Here is a 15,321-nt window from a genome sequence, read left to right on the forward strand (position 1 = left end):
CCCCCCATATCCAGCATTGTCCCCGTATATCCAGCCATGTCCCCCGTATATCCAGCCATGTCCCCCGTATATCCAGCAATGTCCCCAGTATATCCAGCATTGTCCCCAGTATATCCAGCAATGTCCCCCGTATATCCAGCAATGTCCCCAGTATATCCAGCATTGTTCCCAGTATATCCAGCAATGTCCCCAGTATATCCAGCAATGTCCCCAGTATATCCAGCAATGTCCCCAGTATATCCAGCAATGTCCCCAGTATATCCAGCAATGTCCCCAGTATATCCAGCAATGTCCCCAGTATATCCAGCAATGTCCCCAGTATATCCAGCAATGTCCCCAGTATATCCAGCAATGTCCCCAGTATATCCAGCAATGTCCCCCGTATATCCAGCAATGTCCCCAGTATATCCAGCATTGTTCCCAGTATATCCAGCAATGTCCCCAGTATATCCAGCAATGTCCCCAGTATATCCAGCAATGTCCCCAGTATATCCAGCAATGTCCCCCGTATATCCAGCAATGTCCCCCGTATATCCAGCAATGTCCCCAGTATATCCAGCAATGTCCCCAGTATATCCAGCAATGTCCCCCGTATATCCAGCAATGTCCCCAGTATATCCAGCAATGTCCCCCGTACCTGTTATGATGCCGCCGCCGCCGCTGCCACGTTAATCACCGAGGCGCTGGGAACATTTCAGACAACTTTCGTTTGAACAGCTGTTTTCCCCGCCGCACTGTGTATAGAGACACTCCCCCTTGCTCGCGATTGGACAGATCCGTCGAAGGGGGAGTGTCTATGCGCGGCGGGGAAAACCGATATTCAAACGAAAGCTGTCTGTAATGTTCCCCGCGCCGCGGTGATCAACGTGGCAGCGGCGGTGGTGGCTTCGGCGGCAGCGGCGGTGGTGGCGTCGGCGGCGGTGGTGGTGGCGGCGGGGGGGCGGGGAGGGAAGTATTCTATTTTAGCAACGGCGGTATTAGCGGGAGTACGAGTACTCCCGCTAATACTCGGTATCGGTCCCGATACCGATACTGGTATCGGGACAACCCTAGTTAAAAGCGCCCCGCTAGCCCCGAAAAAACACTGGTAAAGCACTGCTAGTTTTAGTGGCGTTTTTTGGGATGCTGGCAGTTTGAAAGGGCTCTAAAGCGCCTCTCATGCCTCCCCAGTGTGAAAGCCTGATCTCTTTTACACTGGGAGTGGTGCGCTTGCGGGACGGGAAATAAAAGCCCTGCAAGCAGGATCTTTGGGGCAGTTTGGGATTGCTGTTTCCAGCGCTCTTACACCACGCCCCTGCTTTCCGAAGCTTCCAAAGCACCGCAACACTGACGCTTTTAACCCTTTCCTCGGCTGCTAGCAGGGGTTAAAAGGGCCCCTGCTAAAACTAGCGGCGCTTTTCTGCTAACAGACCCCCGCCCCAGTGTGAAAGCAGCCTTATAGTGGTCCAAGAATGACTGAAATGTAGAATTCTGGAATTGGGCACACCAGGAATCTTCCATAATAAAGTCTTCTAGTCTGGTTATTACAGCTGCACTTTTCTTGACTCCGGAGGCCGGAAGAGATTACAAATTGGCGTTGTTATCTGACCGCTGACACGGAAGCGTCAGGCGGATATTATCAGCACAGACAGCTAGCGGTAAGAAGAGATAGCGGGAGGCTGTCGGGGAAATCTGCACACCGATGCAACCAAGCGGCAAAACGCTCAACTCTCCCGACCCAACAAACATCAGCGCCATTACTGATAAGCGATAAAACCGGAGCGCGGCCGCCTGGGGAAAGGCAGGTGTGTGATTTGTGATTTCTAAAAAACGGCGACCTCTCAACTCTCTGCGACTCAGAAGACAGGCGCCGCAGAGACGTCCCAAGCTGTCCTAGTGAACTGATCAGTCCCAACGGCGGCGCCACCCTCGGGGCACACTACACTGTCATCCTCCTGATTACAGACCAACGTCCTACAAGAATACAATGTTCCAAGCAAACATTCGTTACATTGAAGATGAAGTTTAACCACCTCAACACCGGGGGGCACTTTCACCCACTTCCTGCCCAGGCCATTCAGCGCGGTCACACTTTGAATGACAATTGCGCGATCATGCTACACTGCAGCCATGTGACATTTTTTTTATCATTTTCTTCACACAAATAGGCCCGGATTCACAGACACTGGCGCATATTTATGCCGCCATAGCGTATCTCCTTTACGCTACGCCGACGCAGCGCAGAGAGGCAAGCACTGGATTCACAAAGCACTTCCTCCCAAATCTGCGCTGGGTTTCTCAGGCGTAAGTGGAAGTGGGCGTGAGCCATGCCAATGAGGCGTGACCCCATGCAAATGATGGGCTGAGCGCCAGACAGATACGAATCGCCAACTGCGCATGCGCCGTCCCGTGAGCGCATCTCAGTGCGCATGCTCACAATCACGTTGGAACAACTGCCTAAGATACGTCGGATCACTGCCTACGGCGTGAACGTAACCTACGCCTAGTCATATTCACGTCCAATGTAAACCAAGTAAAATACGCCGGCTTGTGTTCCCTGGTGCAGCCCTTTGCATGGATGCTGCTGAGTTACACCTCCTTTATGGGGCATAACTTTACGACGTACGTATGACTTTACGCGCACTGCGTCGGACTTACGTGCGTTTGTGAATCGGCGTATCTCCCTCATTTGCATATGTTAATAGAAAATCAATGGGAGCGCCAAATACGTCCAGCGTAAATATGCGCCCACTCTACGCCGGCGTAGGCAAGTTACGTCGGTCGGATGAACCCTTTTTTCAGGCGTATCTTAGTTTCTGAGTCCGGCGCATAGAAACGACGGCGCATATTTGCACTTACGTGGCGTATCTCGAGATACGTCGGCGCAAGTGCTTTGTGAATCCGGGCCATAGAGCTTTCATTTGGTGGTATTTAAAGCGGAGCTCCGCTGAAAAGAAAAATATTAAAAGCCAGCAGCTACAAATACTGCAGCTGCTTAATTTTAATATTAGGACACTTACCTGTCCTGGAGTCCAACGCCGTCCGCAGCAGAGGATGAGCGATCGCATGTCTCTCTGCTGCCCCCCCGCCATCCTCGGTGAGGGAACCAGGAAGTGAAGCGCTCCGGCTTCAATGCCTGGTTCCCTACGGCGCATGCGCGAGTCGCGCTACGCCTGCCGATTGGCTCCCGCTGTGTACTGGGAGCCGAGTGTTCCCAGAACACAACAGGGGGGGTGATGTCATGCCCGCAGTCTGCCCGAGACTGTGTGGCCGGAAGTGGGTGCAAATACCTGTCTTTAGACAGGTATCTGCACCCCCCTCCCCCCTGAAAGCTGTCAAATGTGACACCGGAGGGGGGAGGGTTCCCATCAGCGGGAGTTCCACTTTAGGGTGGAGCTCCGCTTTAATCACTGCTGGGTTTTTAACAAAAAATAAATAAAAAATGTTTTTCTTCGTTTCTGTTAGTAAATTTTGTAAATAAGTAATTTTTCTCCTTCATTGATGTGAAACTTTGAGTTGCCAAAAAGCCTTAAGAATTTAGAGAAGATCTGTAAAGAAGAGCGGACCAAAATCCCTCCTGAGCATTGGCGAATGGTGCTCAAAATTTTTGGGGGGAACAAACAAACTGAAAAAAATTAAAAAAACATCAATTGCCGCCACTATGCCCATTAAACGTAGCCACTGTGCCCATTAAACGCAGCCAATGTGCCCATCAAACGCCGCCAGTTTGCCCCCAAATGCAGCCAGTTTGTCCCCGAATGCCGCAGATTGTCCCCCCAATTGCCGCCAGATTGTCCCCCCAATTGCCGCCAGATTGTCCCCCAAATTGCCACCAATTTGCCCCCTCATATGCAGCCAGTTTGTCCCCCCAAATTCAGCCAGTTTGTTCCCCCCAATTGCCGCCAGTTTGTGCCCCCAATTTGTACCCCCAATTGCCACCAGTTTGTGCCCCCAATTGCCGCCAGTTCGCCCCCTCAAATGCAGCCAGTTTGTGCCCCCAAATGCAGCCAGTTTGTGCCCCCAAATGCAGCCAGTTTGTGCCCCCAAATCCAGCCAGTTTGTGCCCCCAAATGCAGCCAATTTGGGCCCCCACATGCAGCCAGTTAGTGCCCCCAATTACAGCCATTTGGTCCCCCCAATTGCCGACAGTTTGTGGTCCCAATTGCCGCCAGTTTGTGCCCCCAAATGCCGCCAGTTGGTCCCCCCCAAATGCCGCCAGTTGGTCCCCCCAAATGCCACAAGTTTGTCCCCCCAAATGCCACAAGTTTGTCTCCCCAAATGCCGCCAGTTGGTCCCCCCAAATGCCGTCAGTTTGTCCCCCCAAATGCCACAAGTTTGTCCCCCCAAATGTCGTCAGTTTGTCCCCCCAAATGCCACAAGTTTGTCTCCCCAAATGCCGCCAGTTTGTGCCCCCAAATGCAGACAGTTTGTGCCCCCGAATACAGCTAGTTTGTCCCCCCAATTGCCGCCAGATTGTCCCCCCAATTGCCGCCAGTTTGTCCCCCAAATTTGCCCCCTCATATGCAGCCAGTTTGTTCCCTCCAATTGCCGCCAGTTTGTGCCCCCAATTGCCGCCAGTTTGCCCCCCCCAATTGCCGCCAGTTTGCCCCCCCAAATGCAGCCAGTTTGTCCCCCCAAATTCAGCCAGTTTGTTCCCCCAAATGCAGCCAGTTTGCCCCCCCAAATGCAGCCAGTTTGTGCCCCCAAATGCAGCCAGTTGGTCCCCCCAATTGCAGCCAGTTTGTGCCCCCAAATTTCTGCGAGAGGGGGTTATCAGAAGCGGGGAGGAGCCGATACAGCCGCCAAGGAACCCCAGAAGACGTGGATCAGGGCCACTCTGTGCAAAATGAGCTGCACAGTGGAGGTAAAGAAAAAATATTCAAACCTTTAGTGTCACTTTAACTGTGCAATATTTGGAAATCAGATAACACGAGGCAGGGTGAGCCTAGTGTTTATATCCAGTGGGAATGACAGGTTCTCTTTAAGTCCATCCATTGTAATAGAATTGGAAATATTATCATTACAGCCCCCTGACCCGCACTAGGCAAGGAAAAAAACAGATCTATCACAGAAGAGGACCTACCTCTGATCACAGGCCGAGCTTCCTGGCAGATGTGGACGCAGAAGAGAAGACGGGAACCGGAGTGGAGGCAAAGTCTGTAGGAAAAGCTTTTCAGATTGCGGTCATTGCACCAGCAGGAGACTCAGAAACACAGCGATCCTGCAGGAGAAAACCAAACATCAAGGTAAGGCGATGAGAAGGAAAGCGTTACTACGACATACACGCCAACCCAACATTCTACAACTTCACCCATAAATAGCGAGATCAAAATCAACAGCCTATTAACCACTTCAGCCCCGGACCATTTGGCTGGCCAAAGACCAGGCCCCTTTTTGGGATTCGGCAACTGCGTCGCTTTAACTGACAGTTGCGCGGTCGTGCGACGTGGCTCCCAAACAAAATCGGTGTCCTTTTTTCCCCACAAATAGAGCTTTCTTTTGGTGGTATTTGATCACCTCCTGCGGTTTTTATTTTTTGCGCTATAAACAAAAATAGAGCGACAATTTTGAAAAAAATTCTATATTTTTTATTTTTTGCTATAATAAATATCCCCCAAAAATATATAAAAAAAAACATTTTTTTTCCTCAGTTTAGGCCGATATGTATTCTCAGTGGCGTCACTAGGGTTGGTGTCACCTGGTGCGGTAAAACATGGTGTCACCCCACCCCTCCTCCCATCGTCTAAAGAACTATGTGCAGAGTGCCCCTTACCCCCATATACCCCCTCCTAGCACAATTCCTCTTTCTCCTTCCCTCATCCCCCCTCTCAGCACAAATACCCCCCCCCCCCAATATTCCCCCTCTTAAAAATCTTCACCCCCATCCAGTACAAATACCCCCTCTCAGCTCCATTATTGGGTGTCATTGGGCCCCATTGTTGGTCTTATTGGGATGAATTGTGCCCCATTATTGAGTGTCATTGGGCCCCATTGGGAGGAATTGTGCTCCATTATTGGGTGTCATTGGGCCCCATTGTTGGTCTCATTGGGAGGAATTGTGCCCCATTATTGAGTATTATTGGGCCCCATTGGGAGGAATTGTGCTCCATTATTGGGTGTCATTGGGCCCCATTGTTGGTCTCATTGGGAGGAATTGTGCCCCATTATTGGGTGTCATTGGGCCCCCTTGGGAGGAATTGTGCCCCATTATTGGGTGTCATTGGGCCCCCTTGGGAGGAATTGTGCTCCATTATTGGGTGTCATTGGGCCCCATTGGGATGAATTGTGCCCCATTATTGGGTGTCATTGGGCCCCATTGGGATGAATTGTGCCCCATTATTGGGTGTCATTGGGCCCCCTTGGGAGGAATTGTGCCCCATTATTGAGTGTCATTGGGCCCCATTGTTGGTCTCATTGGGATGAAATGTGCCCCATTATTGAGTGTCATTGGGCCCCCTTGGGAGGAATTGTGCCCCATTATTGAGTGTCATTGGGCCTCATTGTTGGTCTCATTGGGAGGAATTGTGTCCTCTCATTGGTGTCATTGGGGGGTGGATAATGGCCCCAAGGGCCGGGTAAAAGCAAGCAAAGGGCCACATCTGGCCCCCCCGGGCCGCAGTTTGGAGACCACTCCCATAGAGAGATATTTATTTTTTTTCTCTCCTCCAGCGCTTTGTAGCGTCAAGCTGAGGTGCGAATGAGGCCTATCACAAACCCTACAGATACCGGCCACAGATGACTTCGTCAGGAGGTCTGAGGACCAATTACCCAAAAGGTGGAATTTTCCTTTAAAGTTATTTTATTTTTGTTTTTTCAATCAAGCCGTTACCGGGCAGCACAGACAGTTCTCACCTCAGATCCTACGACCCGCGGGGATCGCTGTTCCTCATCACATAGAGCCGCCCCACCAGTTATCCCTCTTTTCCGAAAATAAGGAACGTTGGGTGAAGGATGAACATTTTCTCCAAACTTCTCCCCTCACCCGCCCTTGACCCAAAATATAACGTGCCCTCAGTACGCTCTGAAAAGCTATAAAGGAGCACAGAGGAGGGTCTTCCCCATGGAGAGACCAGAAGATACAAGGAGACGGCCTTTGCAAGGCTTAACCACTACTCCACCGCGCCTATTCTGGCACTTCTCTCCTTCATGTAAAAATCGAAAACAAATTGATAGAAAATTAATCAGAACCCCCAAACATTATATATATATATTTTTTAGCAGACACCATAGAGAATAAAATGGCGGTCATTGCAACTTTTTTTCTCGCACGGTAATTGCGCAATTACGCCTTTTTTCTGGAAAAAAACGGTTTCATGAATTAAAAAACAACAAAAACAGCAAAGTTTGCCCGATTTTTTTGTATAATGTGAAAGATGATGTTACGCCGAGTAAATAGATACCTAACATGCCACGCTTTAAAATTGCGCACACTCGTGGAATGGCGCCAAACTTCGGTACTTAAAAATCACCATAGGCGACGCTTTACATTTTTTTACAGGTTACTATTTTCGAGTAACAGAGGAGGTCTAGGGATAGAATTATTGCTCTCGCTCTAACGCACGCGGCGATACCTCACTTGTGGGGTTTGAACGGCGTTTACATATGTGGGCGGGACTTACATGCGTGTACGCTTCTGAGCGCGCGCTACCGGGGACAGGGGCGTTTAAAAAATAATAATTATTTTATTTTTATTTTACTTCATTTTTATTTATTTTTTACACTTTTTATTAATTTTTTTGGATCACTTTTATTCCTATTACAAGGAAAACATGTTGCAAAAAAGTATATTGTCTACTTCACTGATGTACGCTGATGAGGAGGCGCCAATATGCAGCACTGAGTGGCATAACTGATGGGCATAGATTGGCCTCACTGGTGTCACTGATGGGCACAGACTGGTGTCAGTAAGGGGCACACACGTGTCACTGATGGGCACTGAGTGGCATAACTGATGGGCATAGATTGGCCTCACTGGTGTCACTGATGGGCACAGACTGGTGTCAGTAAGGGGCACACACGTGTCACTGATGGGCACTGAGTGGCATAACTGATGGGCATAGATTGGCCTCACTGGTGTCACTGATGGGCACAGACTGGTGTCAGTAAGGGGCACACACGTGTCACTGATGGGCACTGAGTGGCATAACTGATGGGCATAGATTGGCCTCACTGGTGTCACTGATGGGCACAGACTGGTGTCAGTAAGGGGCACACACGTGTCACTGATGGGCACTGAGTGGCATAACTGATGGGCATAGATTGGCCTCACTGGTGTCACTGATGTGCACAGACTGATGTCAGTAAGGGGCACACACGTGTCACTGATGGGCACTGAGTGGCATAACTGATGGGCATAGATTGGTCTCACTGGTGGTCACAGACTGGTGTCACTGATGGGCACAGACTGGTGTCAGTAATAGGCACACACGTGTCACTGATGGGCACTGAGTGGCACAACTGATGGGCACAGAATAGAGTCACTGATGGGCACAGAATGGTGTCAATGATGGGCACACACTGGTTTCACTGATGGGCACAGAATGGCGTCACCGATGGGCACAGAATGGCGTCACCGATGGGCACAGAATGGAGTCACTGATGGGCACTGAATGGCGTCACTGATGGGCACACACTGGTTTCACTGATGGGCACAGAATGGCATCACCGATGGGCACAGAATGGTGTCACTATGAGTTAAGTCCAATTAGGTGAATGTAACTTCTAGGACTTATCTTTGTGTCGGCTGTGAGAGGAGAGAAAACACACAGAGCTGCTATGCCTGCCCCTTTTCTTTCTGCTGCCCATTCACAGAAGCCTTTGTATTTTATGAATAAGTTCACATGATACAAAGGAAAGGAAGGGGCGGGACAGCAGTTTAAAAAAAAATATATATGCCCCCCCCCCCCCCCCCCATGCATATATAATTACACTCTATACAAAGAAATACAAGAAGTCATAGAAAAGTCTGTACACCCCTTTTATTTCTGCAATGCTTTGTCTGCAGAGCCCCCAAAGTCTGCAGAGCCCCCAAAGTCTGCAGAGCCCCCCGATGCCTGCAGAGCCCCCCGATGTCTGCAGAGCCCCCGATGTCTGCAGAGCCCCCCGATGTCTGCAGAGCCCCCGATGTCTGCAGAGCCCCCCGATGTCTGCAGAGCCCCCCGATGTCTGCAGAGCCCCCCGATGTCTGCAGAGCCCCCGATGTCTGCAGAGCCCCCCCCGATGTCTGCAGAGCCCCCGATGCCTGCAGAGCCCCCCGATGTCTGCAGAGCCCCCCGATGTCTGCAGAGCCCCGATGCCTGCAGAGCCCCCCGATGCCTGCAGAGCCCCCGGTGTCTGCAGAGCCCCCGGTGTCTGCAGAGCCCCCGGTGTCTGCAGAGCCCCCGATGCCTGCAGAGCCCCCCGATGTCTGCAGAGCCCCCGATGTCTGCAGAGCCCCCGATGCCTGCAGAGCCCCCCGATGCCTGCAGAGCCCCCGATGCCTGCAGAGCCCCCGATGCCTGCAGAGCCCCCCGATGTCTGCAGAGCCCCCGATGCCTGCAGAGCCCCCCGATGTCTGCAGAGCCCCCCGATGTCTGCAGAGCCCCCGATGCCTGCAGAGCCCCCCGATGCCTGCAGAGCCCCCCGATGTCTGCAGAGCCCCCGATGTCTGCAGAGCCCCCCGATGTCTGCAGAGCCCCCGATGTCTGCAGAGCCCCCCGATGTCTGCAGAGCCCCCCGATGTCTGCAGCGCCCCCGATGTCTGCAGAGCCCCCCGATGTCTGCAGAGCCCCCGATGTCTGCAGAGCCCCCGATGCCTGCAGAGCCCCCCGATGTCTGCAGAGCCCCCGATGCCTGCAGAGCCCCCGATGTCTGCACATACTTCAGCTGCCGTGCGCAGATTACAACGAAGGAATTTCGGGATCTCGTAAATTGTTTAAAGATGTTTCTCTTATGGCGTAACCACATTACAGAGGACGCGGCCATGTCTCGCTGACAGAGGAGCAGGCCTCATCCCCCCCATTCAGGAGATGCAGCGGGCACAGCGTGCTGCCAATTTATCCATCTGCTAATGGCTTTCAGAAGGAGCCGCTTCGCCTACACCAGACGTACAGGAGGGTCGTGACGCTTCCCGACAGCTCTGCACAACGACGGCGACCTCTGCCGTGTCCCGACAATCAGACGTCCCCCGCCTTCTAGACTAAGCCGGTGAAAGCTGCAGTCCTCGTTTGCGCCCTGTTCACACGGGGTGCGAGAGCCGCGTTTGCCCGTAAGGGGATGCACGGGTGTTCCATATCTATCCCCAGTGGCGGCTGGTGCTCAAAATTTTTGGGGGGGCGCAACCAAAAAAAAAATTGCAGCCTCACTGTGCCCATCAAATGCAGCCACTGTGCCATCAATTGTCACCACTGTGCCATGCCATCAAACGCAGCCACTGTGCCATCAATTGTCACCACTGTGCCATGCCATCAAACGCAGCCACTGTGCCATGCCATCAAACGCAGCCACTGTGCCATCAATTGTCACCACTGTGCCATGCCATTAAATGCAGCCACTGTGCCATTAATTGTCACCACTGTGCCATGCCATCAAACGCAGCCACTGTGCCATCAATTATCACCACTGTGCCATGCCATCAAACGCAGCCACTGTGCTATCAATTATCACCACTGTGCCATGCCATCAAATGCATTCACTGTGCCATGCCATCAAACGCAGTCACTGTGCCCCTCAATTTTTGCCACTGTGCCAATTGTCACCACTGTGCCCTTTAATTGTCGCCACTGAGCCCATTGTTGCCACTGTGCATGTCACTGTGCCCTTTAATTGTTGCCACTGTGCCCTTTGTCACCACTGTACCCATTGATGCCATGCCACTGTGCCCTTTGTCGCCACTGTGCCCTTTGTCACCACTGTACCCATTGATGCCATGCCACTGTGCCCTTTGTCATTACTGTACCCATTAATGCCATGCCACTGTGCCCTTTGTCGCCTCTGTGCCCATTGTTGCCGCTGTGCCCTGTAAAATGCACTTACCTTTCTGCTTCCATGTCCCTCGATGTCTTCTCCCGCCCTCGATGACGCTTCAGCCAATCAGGTTACCGATAACCAGAATCTGGGAACCTGATTGGCTGAGACGGCCGTCAGTCTTATCCAAGGGACGCACCCCACGTACGGTCCGAGGATAAGACATCCGGGAGCCAAGGGCTGTACTCGGAAAGCCGCTGGCTCTAATAGGCACGTCCGCACAGCCAACCAGCTGCTGTTATTCAGGTGGCCGGCGCTCACCATCCGGCCACCTGAATAGACCAGCGGCAGCGGCCGGCAACAATAACATACATTTATGCAATGCATGAATGTATGTTATTTGCGAAAGCCAGAGGGGGCGAGAGCCAGAGGGGGCGAGAGCCAGAGGGGGCGAGAGCCAGAGGGGGAGAGAGCCAGAGGGGGAGAGAGCCAGAGGGGGCGAGAGCCAGAGGGGGAGAGAGCCAGAGGGGGCGAGAGCCAGAGGGGGCGAGAGCCAGAGGGGGAGAGAGCCAGAGGGGGAGAGAGCCAGAGGGGAGAGAGCCAGAGGGGGAGAGAGCCAGAGGGGGAGAGAGCCAGAGGGGGAGAGAGCCAGAGGGGGCGAGAGCCAGAGGGGGCGAGAGCCAGAGGGGGCGAGAGCCAGAGGGGGCGAGAGCCAGAGGGGGAGAGAGCCAGAGGGGGCGAGAGCCAGAGGGGGAGAGAGCCAGAGGGGGAGAGAGCCAGAGGGGGAGAGAGCCAGAGGGGGCGAGAGCCAGAGGGGAGAGAGCCAGAGGGGGAGAGAGCCAGAGGGGGAGAGAGCCAGAGGGGGAGAGAGCCAGAGGGGGAGAGAGCCAGAGGGGGCGAGAGCCAGAGGGGGAGAGAGCCAGAGGGGGCGAGAGCCAGAGGGGGAGAGAGCGAGCCAGAGGGGGAGAGAGCCAGAGGGGGAGAGAGCCAGAGGGGGAGAGAGCCAGAGGGGGCGAGATCCAGAGGGGGAGAGAGCCAGAGGGGGCGAGATCCAGAGGGGGAGAGAGCCAGAGGGGGCGAGAGCCAGAGGGGGAGAGAGCCAGAGGGGGAGAGAGCCAGAGGGGGCGAGAGCCAGAGGGGGCGACGCTGCAGTCAATATTAGTAAAAACGACATTCTTAAATTCTTAAAGGGCCCGTTTTTTTTTTTTTATGACTACAGGAGGGCAGTCTATCCCAGTGCAGGCAGTCCCATTCACGTCAGTTGGGATGCAGTTGCTGTACTGACACTGATCCCAATTTGGCGTGGGCTCCTAAACACAGTCCGTGTGCATTCGGTGGCCCCACACCGGCAGGCCCCCACATTGATGCCAAATTGGGAGCAAAGGCGCTGCATCCCAACTGACATGAATGGGACTTCCTGCACCGGGATATCCAGAACTCCTAAGTATGATCATGTGGGCAAACACAGGCCCCCGCGTGGGCTTACGCTTAACCACTTAAGGACCGCCTAACGCCGATATACGTAGGCAGAATGGCACGGCTGGGCACAGGCACGTACCTGTACGTCGCCTTTAAGAGCCCAGCCATGGGTCGCGTGCGCAGCTCCGTGACCGCGCCCGCGGACACGATCGGCGCCGGTGTCCCGCGATCGGTCACAGGAGCTGAAGAACGGGGAGAGCTGTGTGTAAACAAACCTTCCCCGTTCTTCTCTGTGTACTCAGTGTCAGTGATCGTCTGTTCCCTGATATAGGGAACGACTATCAGTGACGTCACACGTCCAGCCCCGCCCCCTACAGTAAGAATCACTCCCTTAGGGCACACTTAACACCTCAGCGCCCCCTAGTGGTTAACTCCTTCACTGCCATTGTTAATTTTTACAGTAATCAGTGCATTTTTATAGCACTTTTCGCTGTGAAGATGACAATGGTCCCAAAAATGTGTCAAAAGTGTCCGATGTGTCCGCCATAATGTCGCAGTCATGAAAAAAATCGCTGATCGCCGCCATTACTAGTAAAAAAATATATATTAATAAAAATGCCTTAAAACTATCCCCTATTTTGTAAACGCTATAACTTTTGCGCAAACCAATCAATAAACGCTTATTGCAATTTTTTTTTTACCAAAAATAAGTAGAAGAATACGTTTCGGCCTAAACTGAGGAAAAAATATATATATTTTTGGGGAAATCCTCATCAAAGCCCCACCAAAGCCTCATCAAAGCCCCACCAAAGCCTCATCAAAGTCCCACCAAAGCCTCATAAAAGCCCCACCAAAGCCTCATCAAAGCCCCACCAAAGCCTCATCAAAGCCCCACCAAAGCCTCATCAAAGCCCCACAAAAGCCTCATCAAAGCCCCACATAAGCCTCATCGAAGCCCCACAAAAGCCTCATCGAAGCCCCACCAAAGCCTCATAAAAGCCCCACCAAAGCCTCATCAAAGCCCCACATAAGCCTCATCAAAGCCCCACATAAGCCTCATCAAAGCCCCACATGAGCCTCATCAAAGCCCCACATGAGCCTCATAAAAGTCTCATCGAAGCCCCTTATAAGCCTCATCGAAGCCCCTTATAAGCCTCATCGAAGCCCCATATAAGCCTCATCGAAGCCCCACATGAGCCTCATCAAAGCCCCACATAAGCCTTATCAAAGCCCCACATAAGCCTCATAAAAGCCTCATCGAAGCCCCACATAAGCCTCATCAAAGCCCCACATGAGCCTCATCAAAGCCCCAAATGAGCCTCATCAAAGCCCAACATGAGCCTCATCAAAGCCCCACATAAGCCTTATCAAAGCCCCACATAAGCCTCATAAAAGCCTCATCGAAGCCCCACATAAGCCTCATGGAAGCCCCACATAAGCCTCATCGAAGCCCCACATAAGCCTCATCGAAGCCCCACATAAGCCTCATCGAAACCCCACCAAAGCCTCATCAAAGCCCCACATAAGCCTCATCGAAGCCCCACATAAGCCTCATCGAAACCCCACCAAAGCCTCATCGAAGCCCCACATAAGCCTCATCGAAAACCCACCAAAGCCTCATCGAAGCCCCACATAAGCCTCATCGAAACCCCACCAAAGCCTCATCGAAGCCCCACATAAGCCTCATCGAAGCCCCACCAAAGCCTCATTGAAGCCCCACATAAGCCTCATCAAAGCCCCAAACAAAAGCAGGTGTAAACAGTACTGTAAGCTAACCATTTTATTTAGTGGCGGGAGCTTTGATTAGCGTTCAGAGAGCTTTAACAAAGCCTGTCCGAAGCCTTGTTTTGAAGCAAAGTGTAAACTAGCCCTAAATACTGTATTTCATTATATAAGCTCAGTTAAGTGGTAAAAATAAGTGTGAAATGTAAGGTGGGTGTAAAAAGATGGTGACTTCAGGCTGTAGGCATACTGCGGCTGAGTGCAGGGTGTACCAAGATGGCGGTGATGGAACGTCAGCTCCATGACACGATTTTCACAGGTCGCCTAATCTGACGGATCAACCCCCCCCCCCCCCCCCCCAAGCAGCTTGCTATGGGGGGACCCGAGCCGCAGCTCTCTGTGGCCATTCAGACAAGGAGCCGTGGTTAGGCCCCTGCCCCCTCTCTCTCTCTCTCCTCATTGGCTCACTGACTCACTGATTGACAGCAGCAGGAGCCAATGGCACCCACTGTGTGTCTCAGCCAATCAGGAGGGAGAGTCCCGAAACAGCCAAGTCTCTCATGCAATATCGCTGGAGGATCAACCGTTACAATGACTTAAATTTGTAATGTATATTATATAAAAAAAAAAAAAACGCTGATCGCCGCCATTACTAGTAAAAAAAAATAATAGTAAAAATGCCATAAAAATACCCCCTATTTTGTAAACGCTATAACTTTTGCGCAAACCAATCGATAAACGCTTATTGCGATTTTTTTTGTACGAAAAATATGTAGAAGAATACGTATCGGCCTAAACTGAGAAAAAACATATTTTTTTTATATATATATATATATATATCTTTTTGGGGGATATTTAAAAGTAAAAAAATATTCATTTTTTTCAAAGTTGTCGCTCTATTTTTGTTTATAGCGCAAAAACTAATAACCGCAGAGGTGATAAAATACCACCAAAAGAAAGCTCTATTTGTGGGGGGAAAAAAGGGCGCCAATTTTGTTTGACAGCCACGTCGCACGACCGCGCAATTGACAGTTAAAGCGACGCAGTGCCGAATCGCAAAAAGTGCTCTGGTCTTTGACCAGCAATATGGTCCGGGGGTTAAGTGGTTAACATGCGCCAATAAAAGTATTTACATTTGGTATGGACATTGAGTTGCCGACCGACTCATGCTGATATACGTACGGCAAAGTAGCGCGGGTGCGCAAAACGACGTACCCGTACGCCGCTGCGTCATCGGCGGCTAGCAGGCGCGTGCAC

At 51.9% G+C, this 15,321-nt stretch overlaps 1 protein-coding gene across 3 annotated transcripts in view; it reads right to left on the bottom strand.

The window, feature by feature from the left end:
• FAM168A (family with sequence similarity 168 member A) overlaps window positions 1–15,321 on the bottom strand; it is a 187,295-nt gene that overhangs the window by 131,902 nt on the left and 40,072 nt on the right. For all 3 annotated transcript variants that reach the window (XM_040339796.1, XM_040339794.1, XM_040339795.1), the window contains exon 2: window positions 5,063–5,200. The gene's annotated coding sequence lies outside the window, so the exon portion shown is untranslated. The remainder of the gene's footprint in view (window positions 1–5,062; window positions 5,201–15,321) is intronic.

This window comes from Rana temporaria, chromosome 2 (genome assembly GCF_905171775.1).
Source record: "Rana temporaria chromosome 2, aRanTem1.1, whole genome shotgun sequence".
Taxonomy (NCBI): domain Eukaryota; kingdom Metazoa; phylum Chordata; class Amphibia; order Anura; family Ranidae; genus Rana; species Rana temporaria.